At 38.8% G+C, this 12909-nt stretch overlaps 1 protein-coding gene across 3 annotated transcripts in view; it reads left to right on the top strand.

The window, feature by feature from the left end:
- Positions 1–1141: 1141 nt before the first annotated feature.
- LOC143238216 (uncharacterized) overlaps positions 1142–12909 on the top strand; it is a 34988-nt gene continuing 23220 nt past the window's right edge. Inside the window, exon 1 of one of the 3 annotated variants that reach the window (XM_076478258.1) lies at positions 1142–1533. The gene's annotated coding sequence lies outside the window, so the exon portion shown is untranslated. The remainder of the gene's footprint in view (positions 1534–12909) is intronic. The other 2 variants (XM_076478266.1, XM_076478271.1) reach the window with 2 other exon arrangements.

Raw genomic sequence — 12909 nt, 5'->3', positions numbered from 1 at the left:
TCTGTAATGTTGTTTTAGTTTTATATTACTTTAGTTGATTCTTATTTAACATCATTATGTAAAATGAATTCATATTTTTAAAATAAAACATTTTTCAATTTATTTTGTGCGACGTTTCAAACAGACGTCTTTGGTCAGGCACTAAAGACAATATTAACAATGGAATTTAGCTAACCGAAGAGTCATCTGATCGAAACGTCGTTTGTTTGTTTGTTTGGGAATTTCGCACAAAGCTACTCGAGGGCTATCTGTGCTAGCCGTCCCTAATTTAGCAGTGTAAGACTAGAGGGAAGGCAGCTAGTCATCACCACCCACCGCCAACTCTTGGGCTACTCTTTTACCAACGAATAGTGGGATTGACCGTCACATTATACACCCCCACGGCTGGGAGGGCGAGCATGTTTAGCGCGACGCGGGCGCGAACCCGCGACCCTCGGATTACGAGTCGCACGCCTTACGCGCTAGGCCATGCCGGGCCGCGAAACGTCGTGCAAAAGAATTTGTTTGTTTGTTTTGGAATTTCGCACAAAGCTACTCGAGGGCTATCTGTGCTAGCCGTCCCTAATTTAGCAGTGTAAGACTAGAGGGAAGGCAGCTAGTCATCACCACCCACCGCCAACTCTTGGGCTACTCTTTTACCAACAAATAGTGGGATTGATCGTACATTATAACGCCCCCACGGCTGGGAGGGCGAGTATGTTTAGCGCGACGCGGGCGCGAACCCGCGACCCTCGGATTACGAGTCGCACGCCTTACGCGCGTGCAAAAGAATATAAAGAAAACATTTACATATAGATGTGTCAGTTAATTGTTTTAAGAAAATTTATCCAAGTTTTTTCATCTCACGGCCTGCGAAATAATACTCATATGATAATTTAAAATCGGGTTTGTAAACTGTAATGCTCATGGACCTTTGAAAAAGCGCAAGCCGAAACGTCGGGTAAAAGTAAAAGACATTAATGTGAAATAGTTCATCTTCTTATTGACAATGGTTCACTTAATTATTTCATTATTGTAGAATGTGTTATATTATTTATAGTTTATTTAAATAATTTTCTCTTACTTATAATATTTATAGCTAATTAAATGTATCTTATGGGTTAGCTCCTTAAGGGCTGCCTTCCCTCTAGTCTTACACTGCTAAATTAGGGACGGCTAGCACAGATAGCCCTCGAGTAGCTTTGTGCGAAATTCAAAACAAAACAAACAAACCTTAAGGGCCTACTACGCTAAAATTCGGGATTCAAATCTTATGATGGACGAGTGTTGTCAAAGTTTAATACTTTTTATTTTTTTTTTTTTTTCCGTAGGACCCTGGTTGTAGTGTAGTGACTGTTTGATTTTGTCTGTTACAGCGTTGTGTTGAAACAACAAAGAAAAAAGTTTCAGGCTTTTTGGTGAATATTGTTGTGTTTAGGAAATTATTTGATGAATAAAATATGTTATCAATAGTTTGCAGCCGTACCTAACAGATGACGCAAAAGATTTTGATAGTTTGTGATTTAACGTTTAGTTGTTTCTAAAGGAGGAAAGGCAAGTAGTGTGTTACTTATAATGAATTAACTATTTTGAATGAATGTCAAGGGGATGTACTAACTGCCAAGTTAGCATAGTACTACTGTTTATTATTAATAATATTAACACTAGTATTGTATGACAACTAACTCTTGCCTATAATTTATAAAAAGAAAATAATGAATCTATACATAATTACAATAGTTTGAAGAGTAATATTAATAGTTAACACTCCTACCAAAAGACGTTTCTAGTCCTTATTTCTCCAAGCCCGTTCCCCTGGCTGTGGTTTCGCTAGATAGTAGATAGGTACAGTGGGAATCTCGTTAATCCATTCATTAATGGATTTAAATGGCAATTTCATTTAAATACAAAATTATTAGCCTAATATTAATAACCTTTCAAGTTGCTCTGGGGCCTATTAGGCCCCACTTTTCGTAGGAGTGTGAAGTATCTAACTGGATTATGACTATGAGTAGTGCTAACTTGTTAAACTAAACAATACCATCCAATCATATATACACTTTATTTCTACTTTGATTTTTTAATATCTAAGATGTAGTTGTTCAGTGATATTGTATTAAGATTTTAATCAAAATTAATGTAATGTTAAAACCAATGTCTTACAATTTGTAAAGATCAAACTTCATAAATTCATTGTTACAATGTTGACAAGGTTTTAGTTATGAATTAGTTGTGATTTTACTGTTCTATACTGGTGTGTATTACCCAACTTCAGGTATAAGATATCTATGCTTACTTTAACAGTTATTTAAAGTTTCACATTATACCTGCAAATATTAAATATGATATTATTACAGAAGGTTAATCATACTTGGTTGATTGATGATACAATGGCACTGTAATGAGTCAAAACAAAACACTGCAAAAAGTAGGATCAAGCAAGAAACATGATTTAAACTTGAAGAGTCACAGAAATCCAACCCAATACTTTAAAATAGTTGGAATACAATTTTTTTCACTTATAAGAAACAATGAATAAATCCATGTGTGGCCAGAATTTGAAAATATTGATGAACAATATAAAAAATATCAAAACCATTAACTTCTGTAAATGAAGGTATTAGGAAAAAGGACCTGAAGAATAAATAAGATTACCAAACTAAACCACTTAAGTGTTCGTAACAACAATAAGTAACAGTCACCAATAATTAATTTTAATTATATCATGAACTAACTTATTTAGGCTCAAGGCAGAATTTTTATTGAGTGGTTAAAGTAAGAGGATACATCTCATGGGAGTGGCTGATTTATGTAATCTTTCATATCCCTAATATGTGTACATTGCTGCTGGAGAAGCTTGTGTGAGTTTCATAAGACAAACAAACACTTATATTCAATGGTCTTTAACTAGAAGGTGAGTTAGAATTTTTATATAACTAAATATTCATTGTTGAACTAAGTTACAGAAAGAATAATAAATTAAACCGTAACAAAATAATAGTAGAATTTGCTATCTCCCATTCTGAACAGAAACTCAAACCTTGGAATTTATGTTTGTCTTATGAAACTGGTTCAAAACATATTCAGAATCATTGAACAGTGCATCTCTAGCTTTGATAGAATTGTGGGTGAAAGTCTATAACAACATATCTGAATATTTAAAAGTTTGGAGATTGCTTTACTGGGTAAGGAAAAAAAAATATATCTGATATTTCAACAAAAAATCTTTGTGAAATGTGTGTTTATAATAATCTTTTGTTCATTACTCAGTGAAGCTTTACCAAAATTTTTATTTTCTAAAAAATTGTGTTCCATGTAATCAACTATGAGGAATATTTGCAATTTTTCAAAAGTACTTAGATGATATGCTTTTTATGTAGTTTTTCTAGAGATGTATGTATTGATGTTGGGAGAAATTGTCAAATGATCTGGAACTAAAGGACATAATAGTTTTAAAGGCATTAACGTTTGTTATTCTTTAGGACATGTGGCAGAATGAGGATATTAATGGCTGTACCCCTAAGGTATCTAGAATACTAACCCAGAATTTCATCTCCATGAAGTTGCTTATACCTTCTGATATTGGGTGCAGTTAATAAAACAATAATGAACCTTTGTTGAACTTTAAAGTTTGGGGGTCCTCTTATTTTAAAACAAGGACATCTGTAGGCTGCAGCTTTTGAGGCCTCTTTTGAAGTGCTGTTTTGAGTTTGTGATGATGATATTTTCCATCAAAAATCACTCCAGTGTCTTCTATTATGTATTTTGTTCATTTAAAAAATGTTTGTTCTCACTTGTAAATTATATTTTATGCATCAGGTATAATGGAAGGGAATGAATATTTACTGAATGTTTTAGTTGTAGGTTTGTAATGTATTTTAAATCCTGTGAGGTTGTATCAAGAACAGATTGCAGAAGAGCAGCCTATGAATGAAATGTTAAATCTTTTAATGATGAAAGCAGAAGACATAAATAAAACAATATTTAATACATTATTATATTTAGTCAAGCTTAATAAATACAATTTGCTGTTTATGTTTTCTTGAAAGGCATTTTACTTTGAAATAATTTTAATAAAAACTATCAAACATTACAGTTGGAAATTGTATTGAGACTAATAAGAACCTTGTCTGAGATAAATTCACACAAAGTGGTGTGTTAGGGTTGTACACCTCAACCACCCATAACACACCACTTTGGCTTTGAATTCCTGTAGATGGGCAGCCTTGGGGTCGCTCCCCCAGGGTCAGTCGGCTGGTCCACTTGGGCTAGGTTCAATCAAATGCCAGTGTTGGACATTTTCAATGGGTGTTGTAGACATTGTGTCTGATGCTGGTGTTTGGGTATAGTGCTAACTAAACTGTGGCATTACTGCAATGTCCTTGTTACGCATTGATGTGCAACCCATTGTTGGGCTTCGTGGTTGGTAGAGTAGTGGGAACCAAAATATATTTTCTTTATAATGGATCCCCCAAATAAAAATAAAAATAAAATAATGAAAAAACAGACCATAGGCCACTCGGTGTGAATTCCTGTATGTGGTGAGGGGACCTCCCAGGGAAGGTTCTGTTCTTTCAGGTTACCTCCTCTGGGATCCAAACATCCACCCACGTGTTTGCTGTGTGTGGAAACCCGTGAAGGGGAGGAGAGGATTTTGGTGGTTGAAGGGTCCAATCCTAACACACCACTTTGGCCTTGAATTCTTGAAGATGGGCAGCCTTTGGGTGGTTACCCTTGGGTCAATCGGCTGGTCCACTTGGGCTAGGGTCAACCAAGTACTAGTGTTGGAAGTTCTCAACAGGTCTTGTGGACATTGTGTCTGATGCTGGTGTTTGGGTATAGTGTTCACGAAACCCTGGCATTGCAGCAGTGTCCTTGCTTGACATTGTAGTGCGTCCTCTCATAGGGCTCCATGGTGGGTGGGGTTAGTTGGCACCGAAATTTTCTTTTTTCCTATGGATCCTCCAAATAAAAATTTAAATAAAAGAGTGAAAAACAGTAGGTAAATGACCACGTCTTGAAGACTGATCAGCAATCTTCAACATCTGTACCACCAGTTGTACCCCATTTTTCAAATAAAAGAGTGAAAAACAGTCAATAGGTAAACGACCACGTCTTGAAGACTGATCAGCAATCTTCAACATCTGTACCACTAGTTGTACCTCATTTTTCATCCTGCATTCTCTTTCAGAGAAACCTTTAGGGCAAAATGTCCCCTTTTTTTATTCAAAAGGGACTAGAGGGACTTGCTGGCTCTCCAAAGTCAGTAAAGAAGCTTCAATCTAGAGACATATTAGTTGAAACATCCACATCCCAACACAATGAACTCCTCATGAATTCAAAGCAATTGGGGATATACCTATTGAGGTTACACTTCATGCTACTTTGAATTCATCATGAGTTGTTGTTGTTGTTGAGAGGTATTTGAAGAAGTCCCCGAGTCAGAGATTCTCGCTGATTTTTCCACTCAAGGAATTTCTGCAGTGAGGCGCATCTCCACTCGCAAAGATGGAGTTACACTGCCGACATGGACCCACATTGTGTTAACTGCAATGGTTCTTACCCTTCCTACTTTCGTTCTTGCCCTAAATGGTTGAAGGAAAAAGAGGTGCAGCGTTTGAAAATGACACATAACGTTACTTATCCTGAGGCTCGGAAATTGCTGTCCGCCATTCCATCTCGTACATATGCTGCTGCACTTCGTTCCACAACTACAGTGGGAGTGCAGACAGATCTCTCTGTGCCTCCAAGAGAATTGTTCTCAAAACAAATGAAAAGCCTTTTGACCACTATGGTTAAAAAAGTTGATTAATCAACGATTACACCCATCTCTGTTCCTCCCATACATTCCAACAAACCTCAAGATCCACATCCTTTGGTTCCAGGTACAGGCATTTCTTTGGATTTATCTTTTCTCCACCCCAAGATGCAAAACAATCATTCATTCTCATACTCAGTCACTGGAATCCCTTCCAACAACAAAGACCTGCTTAATCGACCCAGGGCAGGATCCATTGAGGTTGATAGGTCTCCCACGAATAAGGACTGTAAGAAAAAAAGAATTCATAAACAGAAGGGTTCACGAGCCATTTTGCCTACATGTCATTAAAAATGGCCACCTTGATACAATGGAACTGTGGAGGTTTACATTCTAATCTGGATGACATCAAAATACTGATTGCTTCCTACCATCCTGTATGTCTTTTTTTACAGGAAACATTTCTGAAACCTGCCAATACAGTCCCCTTTCAGCAGTTTTCTCTGTTCAGAAATGACTGTGTGATGGACGAGTACATGGAGGGGTGGCACTGCTGGTTGATCAGCATGTGCCCACCCTGTCTTTGTCATTCAACACACCCTTGGAGGCCGTAGCCATCCATGTTTCCTTGGGTCATACCATCACTGTTTGTCTACCTGTCACTTGGAGAGACATATGATCAATCAGACTTTGACGCTCTCATTGAACAGTTGCTGTCTCCCTTTCTAATCCTGGAGGACTTTGATGGACATCATCCCCTCTGGGGAGGTGCTGTTATTGATGGGAGGGGTTTTTCTGTAGAGCATATACTCCCTAATCACAACCTTTCTCTTTTCAATACTGGTTCTTCCACTTATTTTCATGCATCTAGTCAGTCCTTTACTGCTATTGATCTATCAGTTTGCTCCCCTTCATTATTATCCCATTTTTCATGGAGGGTTGACAATAATCCATGATGCAGGGATCATTTTTCTATACTTTTGAGAGAGACTGGCTATGGTCGATGCCACCCAACCCGCATATCCTGGTGGAAGCTGGATGAGGCAAACTGGTCTTCTTTCTCTCCTCTTGCAGAACTTGATCCTGCCATTGTCTGTAAGCCATAAACAGACAACTATGTGGCAGTAGTAACTGACTGTATTATACAAGCAGCTGCTCAATGTATTCCTAAAACCTTGACACATTTTCTACGATATTCTTGTACATGGTGGAATCCTGCCTGCTACATGGCACAGAAAGCTCAAAAATGGACCCGGAATACTTTTTGTAGGTATCCCACACTCTCGAACTGCATCCAGCAGGCCTGTACACTTGCTCGGTGTGTTAGACGTCAAAGCTAGAAGGATACTTGAATTAAGTTCACTACCAGCATATCTTCTATCACCAGTTCCAAAGTCGTATGGGACAAGAGTTGAAAGGTCAGTGGGTAATATAATTGTCCCCCTCTTGATCTTGCTCTATGATGGTGAGGAAGCAGCTGATTCCCTCGTATCTAGCACTTCTGCTTCATCCTCCACCTTCTTTGCCATCAAGACTCTGGCAGATCAATCACCTTTTTCCTTTCAAGTTGATTGTCTCTACGACTGTAATCGTTCCTTTGCACTTATGGAACTCAAGTTGGCCCTTCGTTGGTCTCACAGTACATTGGTTCGAACCTGATGATGCACACTATGAAATGCTGCACCATCTATCTCCTGCTTCTCTTGCTATTCTTTTGATTATTTTTAACCAGATCTGGTGCTGTGCTATTGTTCTACCTTTCTCTTAGTCTGCAAAGAATCCCAAGATTCCTTTAAACTTCCATCCAACTGCTTTTACGAGCTGTCTCTGTAAGATCTTAGAGAGTTAATGCTTGTCTTGTTTGGGTCTCCACTCACCCATCAAATGTGGGTTTTGATGATAGCACTCCACCATGGATCATCTGATTCAACTTGAAACGTCAATCAGAGAAGCCTTTCTTAAACAATATCTTGTATCAATATTCTTTGGCATTGAGAATGCTTATGATACAACATGGAGGTATGGCATTTTACAAGACCTCCATTTATATGGGTTACGTGACCATTTGCCCATTTTTATTAAAAATTTTTTAATTGACAGGAAATTCCAAGTTCGTGTCAGTTCGACACTTTCCCGTACTTTTCTACAGGAACTTGAAGTTCCTCAGGGCTGTGTTTCAAGTGCCACACTTTTAAGTATAAAGAATAATGCCAACACCGAACAACTCTCTCTCACTTTTGCCAACGGGCTGTATGCCGACGACTTTTACATCTCATGTCAGTCGTCAAACATGAGATACATTGAGCAGTAACTACAAACTACCCTCGATCGTGTACTGAAGTGGACCACGGCAAATGACTTTAATTTCTCTCTATCTGAAACTGTTTGCATGCAATTTTGCCACCAATGGGGTATTAACCCTTATTCTGAAGTTTCACTGACTGTGGTCCCTGAGACCATGTTCTTGGGGCTTATCTTTGACTGTAAGCTGACCTTTATACAACACATTAAGCAGCTACAGGTCAAAAGCACAAGAGCAGTGAACATCCTCCATGTCTTCTCTACCACCAGTTGGGGAGTGGATCAATGTTCTATGTTGAAGATATAGCTTGCTCTTATTCAATCGAAACTTGACTAAGGATCACTGGTCTATGGCTCTGCCAGACCGTCGGCTATAAAAATGCTGGACCCCATTCATCATCAAGGACTTTGACTCTTCACTGGGGCTTTCTGCACCTCCCCAGTTCAGAGCTTATATGTAGAATCTCATTAACCTTCTTTGCACCTTTGCCATTTGCAACTGTCTTTACTATATTTTTCAAAACTTTGTTCCTTACCAAAGGTGGTGTTGTGTTTTTCTTCCTCGGTGGGCCATACTTTTTCAGAACAGATGATCTGCCATTGCTCCTTTTGGCCTTTGTGTCCAGGCGCAATTGGATAAATTGGGTCTGTCCTTGAATAACATTGCAGTATCCACTGGTCAGCCCATTCCACCATGGCTTATTACAGTCTCCAAATGTGACCTTTCTTTAAGTCGTCTGAGAAAAGCAAATACTCCCAATTGGAAGTACCATCTTTTATTTACTGAACATCTTTTGCACACACTTTCCATTCCAATTTATATGGATGGTTCAAAATCAGGTGAATCTGTGGACTCTGCCATGGTTTGTTGTGGTTTGGTGGTTGCACGCAGAATCTCCTCTACAGCTTCTGTGTTCACAACTGAACTGTATGCCATTTCTCTTGCCCTGGATCATATTGAAGCTAAGCAGTACTTCAACTGCACTATTTATACTGACTCGCTTGATTCTCTACTGGCTCTGAAATAGCTTCACATCAGTTCACACCCTATTCTCGCCGATATTCAAAACCAACTGGCCCATTTCTCATTGACATCTACTTCTATCCAGTTTTTCTGGATACCAGGCCACGTTGGTATTCGTAGGAACGAATTTGCAGACACGGCAGCTAAATCTCTCTGCTCTGGCATTATAACCACTGTGCGTATTTCACACATGGACTATGGTCCTGTATTCAAGACTTGGCTCCATGCCAGCTGGCAGTTGACTTGGAGTGAGCAACGCGAAAACAAGCTTTTCTAAATAAAACCCTGCATTAGACTTTGGTCATCTTGCTTCCATAACGATCGGAAGAAGAAAGTTGTTCTAACTAGACTATGCATTGGTCACAGTTTTTAACTCATTTTCTTTTATCTGAAACTGATGCACCAGTGTGTAGTCTATGTAACACTCAGATCACTATAAGCCACATTTTACTTTCTTGCCATTGTTACAACTCTCAATGACGGCACCATTTTAACACTGTTTGGTCCCATGGTTTGTTCGTTACATTTGACAGTGTTATTGGTGATGGTGACACTGTCTACCTTGATAAAGTTTTTTATTTTTTTAAAGGCCATTTTTCTTTTTAATGTAATTTAAGTGTTTTAAATTTATACATTAAACCTTTTTTAATGTGGTTCCCTTTTAAGAATCACTATCTCTCTTGTTCAATTTGAAATTGAAAAACTGCCATAACATTAAATAACTCGACACCAGGACTGGAAAGGTCAACTTCAGGTGACTAATGCTGCTGTTTGAACTGTGTGTTTGAACTACCCTTTAGTCATCCTGGCGAGTTTTTATTACAATTTTGCTGCATGTGTTTTGAAACTTTTATTACTTTACTTTTCGAAAATGGCCATAATGACACATAACCTAGAACCAGGACTGGAAAGGCCAACTTCAGGTGACTGACGATGGTTTTTGTACTCACCTGTTAGTCTTCCTGGCAGGTTATGATAATTACCATTATGCTACAGAAAGTCTTTTGCAACTTCTCTTACTGTAGTTTCTCTCTTAACATTGTAGACTGGATGTCAACATTGGTTTTATGCTATTTATGCTTTCAAATGCTGTTTTGTTTTACCTTCAATTCATTTTATGAATTTTACTATACATACTTTATTTTTACATTTTTACCGGATGTTTGGTGCAGATAACCTATCTGCTTTGTGCCATAAAACACTAAATCAATCAACCAACCAACCAGACCATAGGTAATTGACCATGTCTTGAAGCTTCTGAGCTTCAATATTCAACCTCTTAAACACCTGTACCTTATTTTCTGATACTACTTTCCCTTTCGGACAATTCTTTAGGGCAAATTTCTCACCCCTTTTTTTGTATTCATAAGGGATTAGAGTGGCTTGCTGGCTCTCCTAAGTCAGTCAAAAACTTGTACTGGTGACATATTCATGGAAAAATCCACTCTTAAACACAGTGAACTCTTGCATTTGAAGGCCATTGGGGATATACCCATTGAGGTTACTCCCCATGCTACTGTGAATTTGTTACGAGGAGTTATTGTTGAGAGGAATTTGAAGAACATCCCTGAGTCAGAGATTCTTGCTAGGTTTTCCACCCAAGGAGTTTCTGCAGTGAGGCATATTTTCATTTGCAAAGATGAAATTATGGTGCTGACCAGTGACCTAGTGTTGACATCTACATCACTACGTTCACCTGCCACCATCAAGGCAAATTATCTTAATTGCAAACTATGGCCATATATTTCAAACTCTCTCAGATGTTTCCAATGCCAGCTTTACAGTCACTGAAAGACATCATGTCGTGGTTCCTTGATGTGTGCTTATTGTGGTGGCAAGAATCACAATGTCTGTGAGTGTGAGATAGACCTTCATTGTGTTAATTATAGTGGCTCTCACCCATCTTATTTTCATTCATGCCTTAGGTGGGTAGAAGAAAAAGAGGTGCAGCATTTGAAAATAGTTCACAGCATTTCTTACCCTGAGGCTTAAAAGTTATTGTCCACCATTCCATTTCGGACATATGCTGCTGCACTTCATTCTATTGCTACAGTGGGAGTGCAGATGGATCTCTCCGAGCCTACAAAAGAATTGCTCTCACACCATGTGAATAGTCTTTATCTCTCCATGGTTAAGAAAGTTGATGAATCAATGTCAACACCCATCTCTGTCCTTACCATCCCTTCCAGGAGTCCCCTGGATCTACTTCCTATGATTCAGGATTCAGGCATTTCTTCAGATACATCTTATATGCCCCTGAGATGCAGAATGATCATTTGTTCATGCTCTTAGTTGCTGGAATCTTCTTCCAGTGACATAGACCTGCCCAATTGACCCAATGCACAACCCATTGAATAAATAAAAATAAAGAAAAAAGACGTGGTTGAAAAGAGAAGGACTCTCTACCCAATTTACCTATATATAAGTAAAATGGTCACTTTGATACAGTGGAACTGTTGAGATTTATGTTCTAATCTGGATGACATTAAAATACTGATTGATTCTTATCATCCTGTGTATCTCTCCTTACAGGAAAAATATCTGAAATCTGCTGATACAGTCACTTTTTTGGCAGTTTTCTCTGTTCAGAAATGACAGGTTGAGTGCATGGAGGGATGGCACTGCTAGTCGACCAGCATGTGCTCACCCAGTTTTTGCCACTTGAAATACCCTTGGAGACAGTAGCCATCTGTGTTTCCTTGGGTTGTATTATCACTATTTGTTCTCTCTACCTGTCAGCTGGAGAGATTTACAATCAATTAGACATTGAATGAATAGGTGCTGTCTCCCTTGTTAATCCTGGAGGACTTTAATGGACAAAATTTCCAGAGGATTGATAGGAGGGGTCACTTTATAGAGTGTATGCTCTTGGATCACAACCTTTCTTCAATACTGGTGTTCATACTTATATTTATGCACCTCGTCAGTCTTTTACTGCGACTGATCTCTCATCTGCTCCCCTTCACTATTTTCTCACTTTTCATGGAGGGTTGACAGTAACCCAATGGGCAGTGATCATTTTCCTGCCATTTTGAGGGAGACTGGTAGCTGTTGATGCCACCTGACCCATGTGTCCAGGTGGAAGCTGGAATGAGCCAAACTGGCTCATTCACTGCTCTCATGGAACTTGATCCTGCCATTGTCTGTAAGCCAGTGATAGATGGCTGTGTGGCAGCAGTGACTGACTATTATCCAGGCAACTGTTCATCATATTCCTAAACCCTCAACACATTTTTCATGATATTCTTGTCCTTGGTGGAATCCTGACTGCCACACAGCATGGAAGGCTTAGAAACATGCTTGGCATACCTTTTGTAGGTATCCCACACATTCAAACCACATCACTTTACATGCACATGCTCGGCAGATAAGACATCAAAGCCTGAAGGAATCTTGGATTAAATTCACAATCAACATCTCTTCTACCACCAATTTCAAAGTCATATGGGACAAGATTTGGAAGGTCAGTGGACAATATACTTCTGTCCTCGTTTTGATCTTGCTTTCTAATTGCTAAGAAGTTGCTGATGCCCAGAGCATTGCCTATACTCTTAGCAAAAACTTTTACTGGGTATCTAGCTCTTCTGCTTCATCTTCCATCTTCTTAGCCCATCAAGACTTGGGCAGAGCAATCACATCTTTCCTTTCGGGCTGATCGTCTTTATGACTATAATTGCCCCTTTACACTGGTAGAACTCAAGCTGGCTCTTCATCGGTCTGGCAGTACATCAGTTAAAATTGATGGTATACACTACAAGATGCTGTGCCTTTTTTTCTCCTGCTTCTCCTGCTATTCTTCTGGTTATTTTTAATTGTATCTGGCAGGAGAATGTTTGTTCTGAATCAT

Source organism: Tachypleus tridentatus, chromosome 2 (assembly GCF_004210375.1).
Source record: "Tachypleus tridentatus isolate NWPU-2018 chromosome 2, ASM421037v1, whole genome shotgun sequence".
Taxonomy (NCBI): domain Eukaryota; kingdom Metazoa; phylum Arthropoda; class Merostomata; order Xiphosura; family Limulidae; genus Tachypleus; species Tachypleus tridentatus.
Note: the sequence above shows the minus strand (reverse complement) of the source record. Positions and strands in the feature narration are given on the sequence as shown.